The sequence below is a fragment of the Pecten maximus genome, chromosome 8 (genome assembly GCF_902652985.1).
Source record: "Pecten maximus chromosome 8, xPecMax1.1, whole genome shotgun sequence".
Taxonomy (NCBI): Eukaryota; Metazoa; Mollusca; class Bivalvia; order Pectinida; family Pectinidae; genus Pecten; species Pecten maximus.
The window spans coordinates 34083013-34095796 of record NC_047022.1 but is presented as its reverse complement, the minus strand read 5'-3'; positions in this window follow the sequence as shown (position 1 = coordinate 34095796).

The window sequence follows — 12784 nt, the reverse complement described above, 5'->3', positions numbered from 1 at the left end:
GTCAAATTGACGAATTCTCATATTTCGCTGGTAAAAATGTAATAAAAAGAATTTTAGGTTGATTAGTCCCGAAGTATTGATTTTTACTTAAAAAGGCTCGAAACAATATAAACATCTAAGAATCGTTTTACAAAATTTCATGTGAAATGAAAATGATCCTATATGTTTAGTATACAGCGTGAAAACTATGAGGTTTTAAAATAGGTTTTTGTTAGTAGAGCGGGTATAATATTTGACATCGAATTCGAATTGCTCTCGTCTTTACAACAAGGTTTCGCATACGGTTTTCATCACAGTTATCATATAAAACGCGTCAAACACAACTGACGTTTACTCTCAATCAACTAGTAAATCTAACTGACGAAAACGTCTAGGACTGATATTTATGATGAAGCATAAAAGCACAGTGTATAATCGATTTGTACTACTAGCTGTGAAATTTGAGTTTTGTACGTGTAGCTGTGAGTTGCGAAGCGGTACATTTTGAACACGGCGGCAGCAGGGCTGGTAGTTTAGAAGGTAAATTCTACAATTTCAATACGCATTTCCAGCAATGCATGCTGACATGTGGTCCACTAGAGAACTTACCATCTTCGTTTATGTTCAATCTTAATGTATGTTTAGAACAAACGACATATCAACACTTTTTTTGAAAGCGAAAGTAATCTATGCTCACTGGTAAAATCAATGTCATCAATCGAAAATCTTCATTCTATGTTAAAACTAACGAATCAATTGGAAGTTTGGATATATATATAACATTTGCAGTTATTAGTAGACATATTCTAGGTTCTATATAAAGCTGACCTATTATATATTGGAAATTGTATAACTTTCTTTCCCCGTGGTTTCATTTGCAAACTGTACGGTCAGCTGTCCGGTTTATGTGTACATGGGAATATGTTTTGTAATCCTAGCTGTGAGTTGTGTGTACAACCAGTTGTGAGCAGCAGTAAGCTTAAACATTTTCATTTCTTGTAGAATGGATGACTCTTTTGAGGTAGAAGGTGTGGATGAAAGTTTTCATGAGGAGACGATAGAAACAGAGCTAAGTTGCAAGTATTGTAACTATACAAGTAAGCGAAGGTACAACATAAAGCGCCATGAACGAACTCACACCAGTACATCTGCTCAGCCTGAGCCTCCTAAATCATCTACTGCGTCAAAGGACCATCTTTGCTCTGAATGTGGAAAGCAATTTAAAACGAGTGAAGGTCTCCGACAACATGTCAATCGAGACCACAAACAGCAGTTTCGCTTTACTTGCGGGGTTTGCGAAAAAGGCTACAATAGTCTTTGGAACTATAGAGGGCACCTTGCGTCGCACGATAAGGCACTAGAAGAAAGTTGTCCCAAATGCAAGGCAACTTTCAGGTTCAAAAGCAGCTTAATTAATCATGTAAAGGTGTGTGGTAGTACTGAAGAAAGAGAGAAATATCACTGCCCAGTCTGTTCCACTGAATTTTCTAGTTCAAAAAACTTAAAAGAACACCAACAGGTTGTGCACGAGCAGAGAACGTGCATCTGCAAAAAGTTGTGGGAAAATTTACAGATGGCGCTCGAGTTTGGCTTATCACTCAAAAAAATGTTCAGGTGTCCTTCATTAATCATTTTACTGATGTGTTGATAATTTTTTTTTTTGTGTTTTTTTTTTTTATTTGCTGATGAAGAACTCTCCGATGGTGACAAACCAAGTACATAATTATTTGATTTATATTTTCATTTGATTTTTCTTAATGTTGCTTTTCACTGCGATATCCCAGTAAAGGCGTTTTACTTTCAATTGCAGAACCATGAACTTGTAAATGTACTCATTGTGAAATCACTAGATTTGTTCGCGGTTCGAGTTTATAATGCTTAGTCATTGTTTTGGTGATAAATGTTTAGATGCATGTCGATTTTGTTCTCTTCGGAAAGGGTCCTTTCAGAACAGATTTTTTAAAGCCTTTCATAGCATATGCTATAGGAACTGCGTGTTGCCGTTCTGGTACATGTATTCTGTCAAGGTCAGCTATCAGGTAGACCACCACCTCACTTGCCAAATTTCTAGATATGTTGAAAGCGTCATTCAACACTTCTTTGACGTCGAATAAGATCCTTTGAAGTTCAGAAGGCGCCACACTATCTCTGAAATTGTTTTTGTTGGAGTGAATATTGAGTGTAGCTGTATCGCTCGTGACATGATCATGGTTGCATTCTTTTGCCACCACAGAAGGAACTTCCGCTATAAAGCGAACTTTATTTTTGGCGTACGCCTTCAACTGATTCTCCAACTCCTTGATATCTGGTTGTTGTTTGTTTGGGCTTTGGCAATCACTTCCAATGTATAATTCAGCAATCTTGGACGTAATTACCCTCCAAAGATCATCATCAAATTCAGCTTCCATTACCACGGTTGTGTCAGAACTATAACATATGAAAATGATAGGTGCGTTGTCCTGTACTGCCATCTCGCAAAGTATTTGGGGAACATAATAGTATGGTATTTCATAATATACACGGGGTTTGTACAAGTTTCCAGGACAAGGACATTTGATTTCTACGGCAAACTGACTTTCCAATGCAGGTTCCAATGTTTCATCGTTTGTATTTCTGATGCTACCATCAGGACTGACAAGTAGAAGCAACTCCTCATCTTCAAATACACAACGGCACCCTTCCTCTACATATGAACATTTTGGCAAATACACAGGCATGACTTTTGACACTAGTGTTGCGATGGCATTTATTTCGTTGTCAGATCCATGTTTCATGAAGCTGGCGTCTTCTGGAGAAGGAGACGGCTTTGGCACAGATTTGAACACATATTCAAAATGCTGCTTCTGTTTCTTTAGACCACCTAATCCAAGAGCATCAAAACATGTACTCCCAGTCACACGTGCGAATGAACGAGCCTTGAACCAGGTATCTGTTCGTTGGTGAATTTTGGATGTGTCGGCCGATTTCAACTCCATTTTTGTGATATTTGGTTTGTTTATTCCCGATAAACACTGATAGTTGCTTTGACTTCCTAGGTCACACACCCTGCCGGAGCAATATAGTGAAGAAACATTATGTAGAATGGCAACTATGCGTCCCAAATTGTCAATAAGGTTCAGTGTTCGTGCAAAACAGGATTCCAGCCGGTATATGTATGTTTTGACAGCACTTATTGCAAATGAATACTTATTCTTTGTTGTGTCATTGATACACATTTTTTCAGCTTTTCCAAGGATATAACTGTTTTAGTTTTGATAGGTCTTAGTTCTTTCAACCGATGGCTAAGAGTTGTAATCACCTTTTGAGCATTTGTGACGATATTTTCTTTTATATCCTCCGGTGAATCTGTTAAACTAAACAATTCCCTACATTCACATGATAAAACGATGGTCTCAAATTCTTGAACAAGTTTCGGGTCATCATTTAGAGCCGTTTGTCTTTGTGATAATGTCGGAGGACCTTCGTATCCCCACAAATTGATATCTCCCATATCACCACTGTCAATGCCGGTGTTCACCTTCTTACCATCAAAACACACTTTGTATGTTTGCATCAGCGATCCATCATCATGCACTACTTTTATCATTTCATAAATAATTCGAGGCTTGACATTTGACAGTTCCTTTGATACATCCGTACCTTCAAGACAATTTCGGTTTGGAACGGCGAAATTAATCTCTGAAAGACCTGGGTCAATGGTAGTTGATGTATCTATTTCTTGTCCCTTATTTTTCAAACCCGACATAAAACTCAAAAATTTCCCTTTAAAAAGTTTTAGGCCAATTCTCCAAAACTGCTTAACGGCTGGCGAGTATCTCATCAAACGGGTGTCTTCCAAAGAGTACCACTGAACAACGTCCTGGAATAACAAGTATGCAATATTTCTCATTGGTAGTTTTTGTTCTACTATTAGTTTATTGAACTTAATGTATGTTTCTAAATGTCCAGAGATTTTCAGAGTATCAATAACATCCGGTAGCATTTCAGTAAGAACTGTTAAAGGTTCATCTTCAAACACTTGAGATTTTTCGAAGAAAACCGATTCGAAAGATGTCGCGGTTTCTTCCACAAAGTGTACGTCATTAGGCGTTTCTTCCTTCGACGCCTCATTGATAGATATGTTGGCAAAGGAATTGTGTAACGTTTGGTCTAAATCATTACTTGCTTGAACATCGGTTTGATCCTCTACCAATTCTTTTGCAGTTTCGAAGTCTAATTTCTTAGGGGTCGACTGCCATCTAAATTTTTTCAGCGTTTGCCAAGGAGATAAAGTTGAAAGGCGCCTAGAAATTTTCACTGTTGTTTGGGACAATAATTTTGTCTTCCAAATCTGCAGGGATGATGTTGTAGTTTTTTGTGTTCTCAATAAGCTTGTGTCCGTGGTTAAGATTTTCACTTTTAGTATAGAGTTACTGTGGTTAGTAATGGCGTGGTCAATTGTTTCTGCAAAATTGAATTTGTCCGCACAATAATAACATGCAAATGTGGCTGCCATCAGTTCTTGGATGTCAAGTGTGATGTCTGCAAAGAGGGCAAATACACTAAATTAATTCTAAATAATATCAACTGATCGTACAAAAATAACTCGTCATTTCAGCAGCTGATCGTACACAAACCTTACAGCTGATCGTACAATTTTTTGTCGCATGAGCATGTATTTGATCTCGTATTATTCATATTTCAGTCACAATCATGCATGCACATTTTTGCTATATATATCTGAACATAATTACGGAACGGATTCCGATGTTTATGGATGTCTAAAACCATTCGTTCTTTTATCAATATGATCTCTTCCCTGGTGTTGGTGGTTTTTGGCTGTGAGTTTTTTCGGATCAGAGGAGATATTTTACGTGAAATATATAACTTACGTTGCTAAGAAATTAGCAAGTGATGCATACATTATCTATCTTTACACTATGGTAAGCTTTTTTAAAAATTGGTACACAAAAAGACATATGAATAAGTGTTGAACTTGACTGTGTCCAACGCAGAATGAGCGCCATGTGATCGTTTCACCGCTTCATAACTCACAGCTACGCGTACAAACTCAAATTTCGCAGCTAGTAGTACAAATCGATTATACACTGTGTAAAAGTGTTACACATATATTGAGAGAGGAAAAAAATCCCTGGCAAGCCTTCATACACATTTTTGGAGAAAAGGGGAAAATGATGTAAGCTGCGAGACAGCACAAAACTAATATTGATATAAAATGTAAAGTACAATAATTATGTCCATTAAAACAACCACATCAACTGAGTTTAACCTGTTGAATGATGGTCAATACAAAGGGTTTACATTTCGATATATCGGTAAGTCGTCGTTGAGGGATAATGACCTACCTGGTACATATGTAGTTACAGTGTGACAACACTACAATCTGACCATTATTCAGTCGTATAAAACATGTGTATTCATGTATCCATGGATAGTTTATTAAGTTTTACCTTAAATTAATCTTCTGTGTTTATAAAGAAATTAAAACATAACTTAAGATCGAAAGTCATCCCAATAACATACTGGTGCTGACGCCATGTGTTCAGAACCAGTCATGTCAGAAGTGAACAGACGTATTATTTAACCTTGACCTTTCAGCTTTTGTGTTATCGATCAGGACGTCACAGCTGATATAGATATATGAGGATATATTAACCTCGAACGTGTTTTTCTACTTGGTATATAATTGTAGACATTCTCTGGAATACAAACAAAACACTATATAACGTATTTTCCTGAGAGTACTTTTCTGATTAACGACACACAAGGTTCATTGCATTGTGAAAATGATACTTTTGATTAGCTAACCAGAAGGGATTACTGTCAGAGGAATACAACAATTTCACCATCGTATAAACAGACATTTAATGATGACTTTGACAGTGTACCTACATGATAGACATACATGTCTCAGGTACATCTGTACATGACAACGCGATCGTTCTGTTCTTAACCAACCATTTCCTTTAGGCGGGGGTTGTGATGTCTCTCTTTAAATAACTGCTCTGGCCGTTTTATCCCCATATGACTGATTGGTGTTTTACCTCGGACCGTAATATATCGAGGTCATATAATTAAATGTGGTATCCGATTCTCCCTCTGTGATGCTTAGCATTGAATGATATGCACAAGGGACCTAACCATCCCTCCAGTAAGTATAATTGGCGATGATGATTATCTATGTGTCTCTGTGACATGATGTTAGGGTGAAGTGACAGTCAACAGTAATACAATGATAATGACCATCGAGTTAGGCCCATTGAACAACGAGTTAGAATGATTGTAGTTTTGTATTGATACAGAAGATAATATCAACTAACTTATTGTTTCTGTATTTGGTATTACTCACCAACCTGTTGTTGTTTTGTATTTGGTATTACTCACCAACCTGTTGTTGTTTTGTATTTGGTATTACTAACCAATCTGTTGTTGTTTCTGTATTTGGTATTACTTACCAACCTGTCGTTGTTTCTGTATTTGGTATTACTCACCAACCTGTTGTTGTTTTGTATTTGGTATTACTCACCAATCTGTTGTTGTTTCTGTATTTGGTATTACTAACCAATCTGTTGTTGTTTCTGTATTTGGTATTACTTACCAACCTGTCGTTGTTTCTGTATTTGGTATTACTAACCAATCTATTGTTGTTTCTGTATTTGGTATTACTCACCAACCTGTTGTTGTTTTGTATTTGGTATTACTCACCAACCTGTTGTTGTTTTGTATTTGGTATTACTCACCAACCTGTTGTTGTTTTGTATTTGGTATTACTCACCAACCTGTTGTTGTTTTGTATTTGGTATTACTCACCAACCTGTTGTTGTTTCTGTATTTGGTATTACTCACCAACCTGTTGTTGTTTTGTATTTGGTATTACTCAACAACCTGATGTTGTTTCTGTATTTGGTATTTCAAACAAATCTGTTGTTGTTTCGGTATTTGGTATTACTTAACAATCTGTTGTTGTTTCTGTGTTTGGTATTACTACCAACCTGTCGTTGTTTTTGTCTTTTGTTATATCTTACCGACCTGTTGTTTCTGTATTTGGTATTACTAATAAACCTGTTGTTGTTTCTGTATTTGGTATTACTAACCAACCTGTTGTTGTTTCTGTATTTGGTTTTACTTACCAGTCTGTTGTTGTTTCTGTATTTGGTATTACTAACCATCATGTTGTTGTTTCTGTATTTTGTATTACTAACCATCATGTTGTTGTTTATGTATTTGGTATTACTAACCAACCTGTTGTTGTTTCTGTATTTGGTATCACTTACCAACCTGTCGTTGTTTCTGTATTTGTTATAACTAACCAACCTGTTGTTGTTTCTGTATTTGGTATTACTTACAAACCTGTTGTTGTTTCTGTATTTGGTATTACTTACCAACCTGTTGTTGTTTCTGTATTTGGTATTAATTAACCAACCTGTTGTTGTTTCTGTATTTGGTATTACTAATCATCATGTTGTTGTTTCTGTATTTGGTATTACTAACCAACCTGTTGTTGTTTTCTGTATTTGGTATTACTAACCAACCTGTTGTTGTTTCTGCATTTGGTATTACTAACCATCATGTTGTTGTTTATGTATTTGGTATTACTTACCAACTGGTTGTTATTTATGTATTTGGTATTACTTACCATCATGGTTGTTATTTCTGTATTTGGTATTACTTACCATCATGTTGTTATTTCTGTATTTGGTATTACTTACCATCATGTTGTTATTTCTGTATTTGGTATTACTTACCATCATGTTGTTGTTTCTGTATTTGGTATTACTAACCATCATGTTGTTGTTTCTGTATTTGGTATTACTTACCAACCTGTATTTGATATATCATTAATTCCCGCTTTTGTCCTCCTTTTTTTGCATCCACTTAGCTCTTATATTCGTTTTGCTCTATTTCTTAATTTGTCAACCTTTTGTTTCATTTTTGGTCCACTGATGAATGGACTCTGATATAGATCTTGGTAATATAAATACTGGGTCCGAAAATGAAGGGACAAGGTAGCAGAGATGGGTAATATAACGACCTGGTCCGCTGATGAGGGGACGCTAGCAGAGATTGATAGCATAACGACTGGGTCCGAAAATGAAGGGACACTGTAGCAGAGCGGGGTAATATAACGACTGGGTCTGATAATGAAGGGACACTGTGGCAGAGCGGGGTAATATAACGACTGGGTCCGAAAATGAAGGGACACTGTGGCAGAGCGGGGTAATATAACGACTGGGTCTGATAATGAAGGGACACTGTGGCAGAGCGGGGTAATATAACGACTGGGTCCGAAAATGAAGGGACACTGTGGCAGAGCGGGGTAATATAACGACTGGGTCCGAAAATGAAGGGACACTGTAGCAGAGTGGGTAATGTAACGACTGGGTCTGATAATGAAGGGACACTGTAGCAGAGATGGGTAATGTAACGACTTTGTCTGATAATGAAGGGACACTTTAGCAGAGCGGGGTAATATAACGACTGGGTCTGATAATGAAGGGACACTTTAGCAGAGATGGGTAATGTAACGACTTGGTCTGATAATGAAGGGACACTTTAGCAGAGATGGGTAATATAACGACTTGGTCTGATAATGAAGGGACACTGTAGCAGAGATGGGTAATGTAACGACTTGGTCCACTGATTATACAATTGTATAACATAATACTGTGCCTGTGGTCGATGTTCATTGTGACGATAACAATCTGACAAGGTTTTTACCGATATGGTGTCTCGGGATTTTAATGATTTTTTTCTTTTGCTTTTTTAACATTCGACGCCAAACCATACAATGATAAAATACAATCAATTAGTTAAATTGAAATATACTAATCCCGCATACATGGTTGGTATTGCAGTATACATACGCTTCCTGACTTCGGTTTGGGGATCAATGTTTTATTGTATCTTGACATGGTTTCTGTAATTCAAACTAACTGCGTGAAACAAACATGTACACAGGATAAAACTGCTCGACTGTTATTCTAACTGGTCTGTTATATTAGATAAGATTTGAACTTCTGTCTGCCGAGAATGCTCGGCAATCACTGTAATCTGAGCATATACAAGTTGTAGGTATGTCGGTGGTATTGACAACATGTTGAAAGAAAAAATATATTTGGATCATCTTACTTTAACATCTATTCCTGTTCAGAAGATAATGTAAAGAGGGGATAAGAGCCCTTCCTATTACACGGGAAACTGATCAGTAAAGCCATTATTTTCAATGGAACCCTTTTCAGTAATAACTTGGCCTTACGTAGCTCTATCCCAGCTCCTTGATCGACCAGCCAGGTAATACGTTTTTATTGTGGCAGTAAGAATATTTCTCCATACGTAACGTCTGCTTCTATAAGCTGGTTCTCCTCTAAAATAATCCGCCAATGAATTTTGAACACACGCACAACATTATTCCAAACGCAATAAATCTTTAATAAGCAAAAAAGTATAACTTGTTACACGTCAGAAGTAATGACAATACACATGCATGGCATGTATAAGATGTTACAAAATGAACCATCGGGAAATGGGAAAGGCAATGATCATTAGTAAATCATGTACGGCCATCTAAAATGAACTATTTCACAATTCTGTCCTTTGTTATGTGACATGTGTTTATCTGTTTCTCGGAGAATACATTATTGTTTTATCGTGGCGATGATTCAGACACAAAACGGATACGTTTCGTGACGCGGCCGTATAAAAACAACGATAAATTCCAGGCTCTCAGGAGCTGGAACCTTTTTTAACACAATGACGGGGGACCTTATTATACAGGAGCTGAAACTTTGTTTTCTATCAGAGATTGAGGACTATTACTACATAGGAGCTGGAACTTTGTTTTCTATCAGAGATTGAGGACTATTACTACATAGGAGCTGGAACTTTCTGGACTACGTCGGGTTCCTACAACATGTAACCCAGAATCAATTTACCTTTCTCTTACTAAGTACAGCATGTTTGTATAACGCAGGTCACATAAAAACAGTAGACATACATAGAGGCTAGAGATGCGGTGTTCGTACTAATGTCAGCGTTTTGCTATTGCTAAAGAGGGATATACAAGCACTTTCACATCAGAATGTCTGACAGTGTTTGCTGTATTTACCTCCATCTTTCCGTTAATTACCTGTCCGTAACACAGACATCTTGGCTACCTCACATTTTTGTAGTCATGCGATTTAGACAAGTTGCCAAAGACATGTTTGTTTGTGGCGTAATATAAAATACGAATATGTTCGTCACCGTTAATGAGAACACCACATCACAACATTTCGTTTTAACCCAGATTAAAACAAACATACAATGTAGAGGTTGTCTCAACACATTATATAGATATATACAGGGACCTCACCGTATTGATCAAATTATGGGCGGCAGTACGTAAGAACACAAAGAGCTTTACATACGGTGTTTCCATCTCAAAAGTAACGAAAGGCGTTAGCACAATCTCTACCTAAAAACACGCTCAGTTCGAATTTCACAGTTTTATTCATGATGTTTTTTAAAATCAGTTATAATGATAAATTTTGACATTAGAATGTTGAAAAGTTATTTTTTATTAAATTACATTTAATCAACATTCCTTTTTTTATTTTTTATAAGTTATGCTAACAGAGTAATGCTGATATCCGCTGCAAACGTATGATAAAAACCGTGTCTATTCCAAGACCCGCCGATATTTGAAATACCTTGAACCCACATACTAGAGTATAACACATACTTCTAAGATGCGTTTGTGTCTACCTAGTTGATCACCATATTGTAGTTGAAAGCTCATCCGCTTTTGAAAGTTGAACATAACATAACCATGAGAGCTGATACTGTTTACAATGAGATGTATGCCAAACCAGTCGACAAGATCCATGTCTCCAGCAGAAAAAAGAGTACACATACTGTAACTACACGTATTGTTCCAGGTTTTATTTTTCTATTGTTATGTGTACTGCTATGCCGTTAATGAGACCACCTGGCGATGTTTGCCGCCGTTATGATTATACCTTTACGAGATAGTATTTCTGACGAGTCTGGCCGAGGATACTAATGTATGGTATCGTAACTATACAATGAAACTCAAAGAAGCACAATATAACTGTATATAAATTGCTAAAGGAAGGATGCTAGTTTGAGCAATTCGGGACCCCTCTGTGAAAAGCTTAATTTTCTACAGGAAATATCTTTTAACGCCAGCTGCATCCAAAACATCGACAAAAGCTCTATGCCATATGCTTCTGCAGCACTGGCCGGGAAATTGTAACTATATTTATGTGCTTTGCTTTCCTCTGTCTGCTTGACACCCGTCCTAATATAATACTGGTTGTTGTGATGACGTATAAAATACAAACCAACAGAGAAGTATAATTGGTTGCATTTGGTAATAGAGAACAGTGCTGTATGCACACCCTTCAGAGTGAGGCCATGTTCACTGTCGTGACTCTGATGAAGAGCAATGTCATATTGAAAAATACTGTATATTCAATATGTAATAAAGCACTTGTATTAACCATTTGAAGAATATTAATTCCAAGTATCGTAATATTGTAATTATCAACACAAGGATTGTGGCAGGTTGAAGGCGACTAGTAAAAATGCATATCAATTGTGCCAGGGATTTGTCCAAGCGTTTCATACTTACTCCCGAAATATGTTTACATTAAGGCGACCTCTTCTGGTGGGTTTTTTTTCTTCTTCTTTTCTTTTCTTTTTTTATTAAGCCAAGTAATCTTACCGAGTTTTACAATGAACGTGTATAATTATTATCTTTTTTTAAGCCAAGTACAGTATAATCATAGCGACATTAACAATGAATATGTATTATTATCATCTTGTTTATTTGTTTATTTGTTGTTTTTTTTTGTTTTTTTTTTTTAAGCCAAGCAATGTTAGCGACATTCACAATGCATATGTATAATCATTATCCCATTTTTATTTCTTTTCTTCATTTCTTCAAGGCGACACACATGTTCGACAGCACTCAATCAATGCATCTTACAAGTTCCCGACAGAAATCATATGAGTTAAGGTAAAAGGTGTACAGACGTAGACGTTATACTGGGATGACATTTATTGTCAGCTTTATGTTTGCCTCACTTATCACTACGAAATAATAGAAGAAGAATAGATGTATTGTAAAAATCAGAGCTGTTTAAAAGCTTCATTTAGAGAACAACAAATTGTATTGATTTGCCCGAGCTTACAAGATATCACCGTCAGGTCAGACAATACATCTAATAAAGGGAACACTAAGATATCCCATGTTTGCAAAGAAAACCAGACGTGACAGGTAACAATGACAACTATTTGTACAATTGTACATTGATCCATTTTAGACAAGTCAAATGTAGCTTAGAGCAATCTTACGGACTAACCATATCTCTGATGACTTATGAGAATTCTCAAAAATCCGGATTTTGTTGCTGGTAGTCTAGCCAAGACTTTATACAGGCCTGGATCTTTGTGACATTGTGACATCTGGTGCACCAGAGGATGGATTAGTAGAATATGGATTAAAAAATTCCGACCTTGATTTGCAGTGTGTACGGATTAACAGTAAATTGTATGATTTGTGGAAATATTTTGATTTTTCAATGTTAAACTTTCCATTTCTTAAATGCAACACATCTGCTTTCTCCGTCTTCAGTGATTAATGTGGCATATATTTTAGAATTCAAAGTTTGAAAAACATCTCACTAATTGATGTCAATATTCCAGTTTGTTCATATCTTCCTTGATTGGAAAACTAAGTACATTTGTAGGCGTTTGCTTACAATTGGGATTATTTCATGACCACTACTTCATCAATAAACTA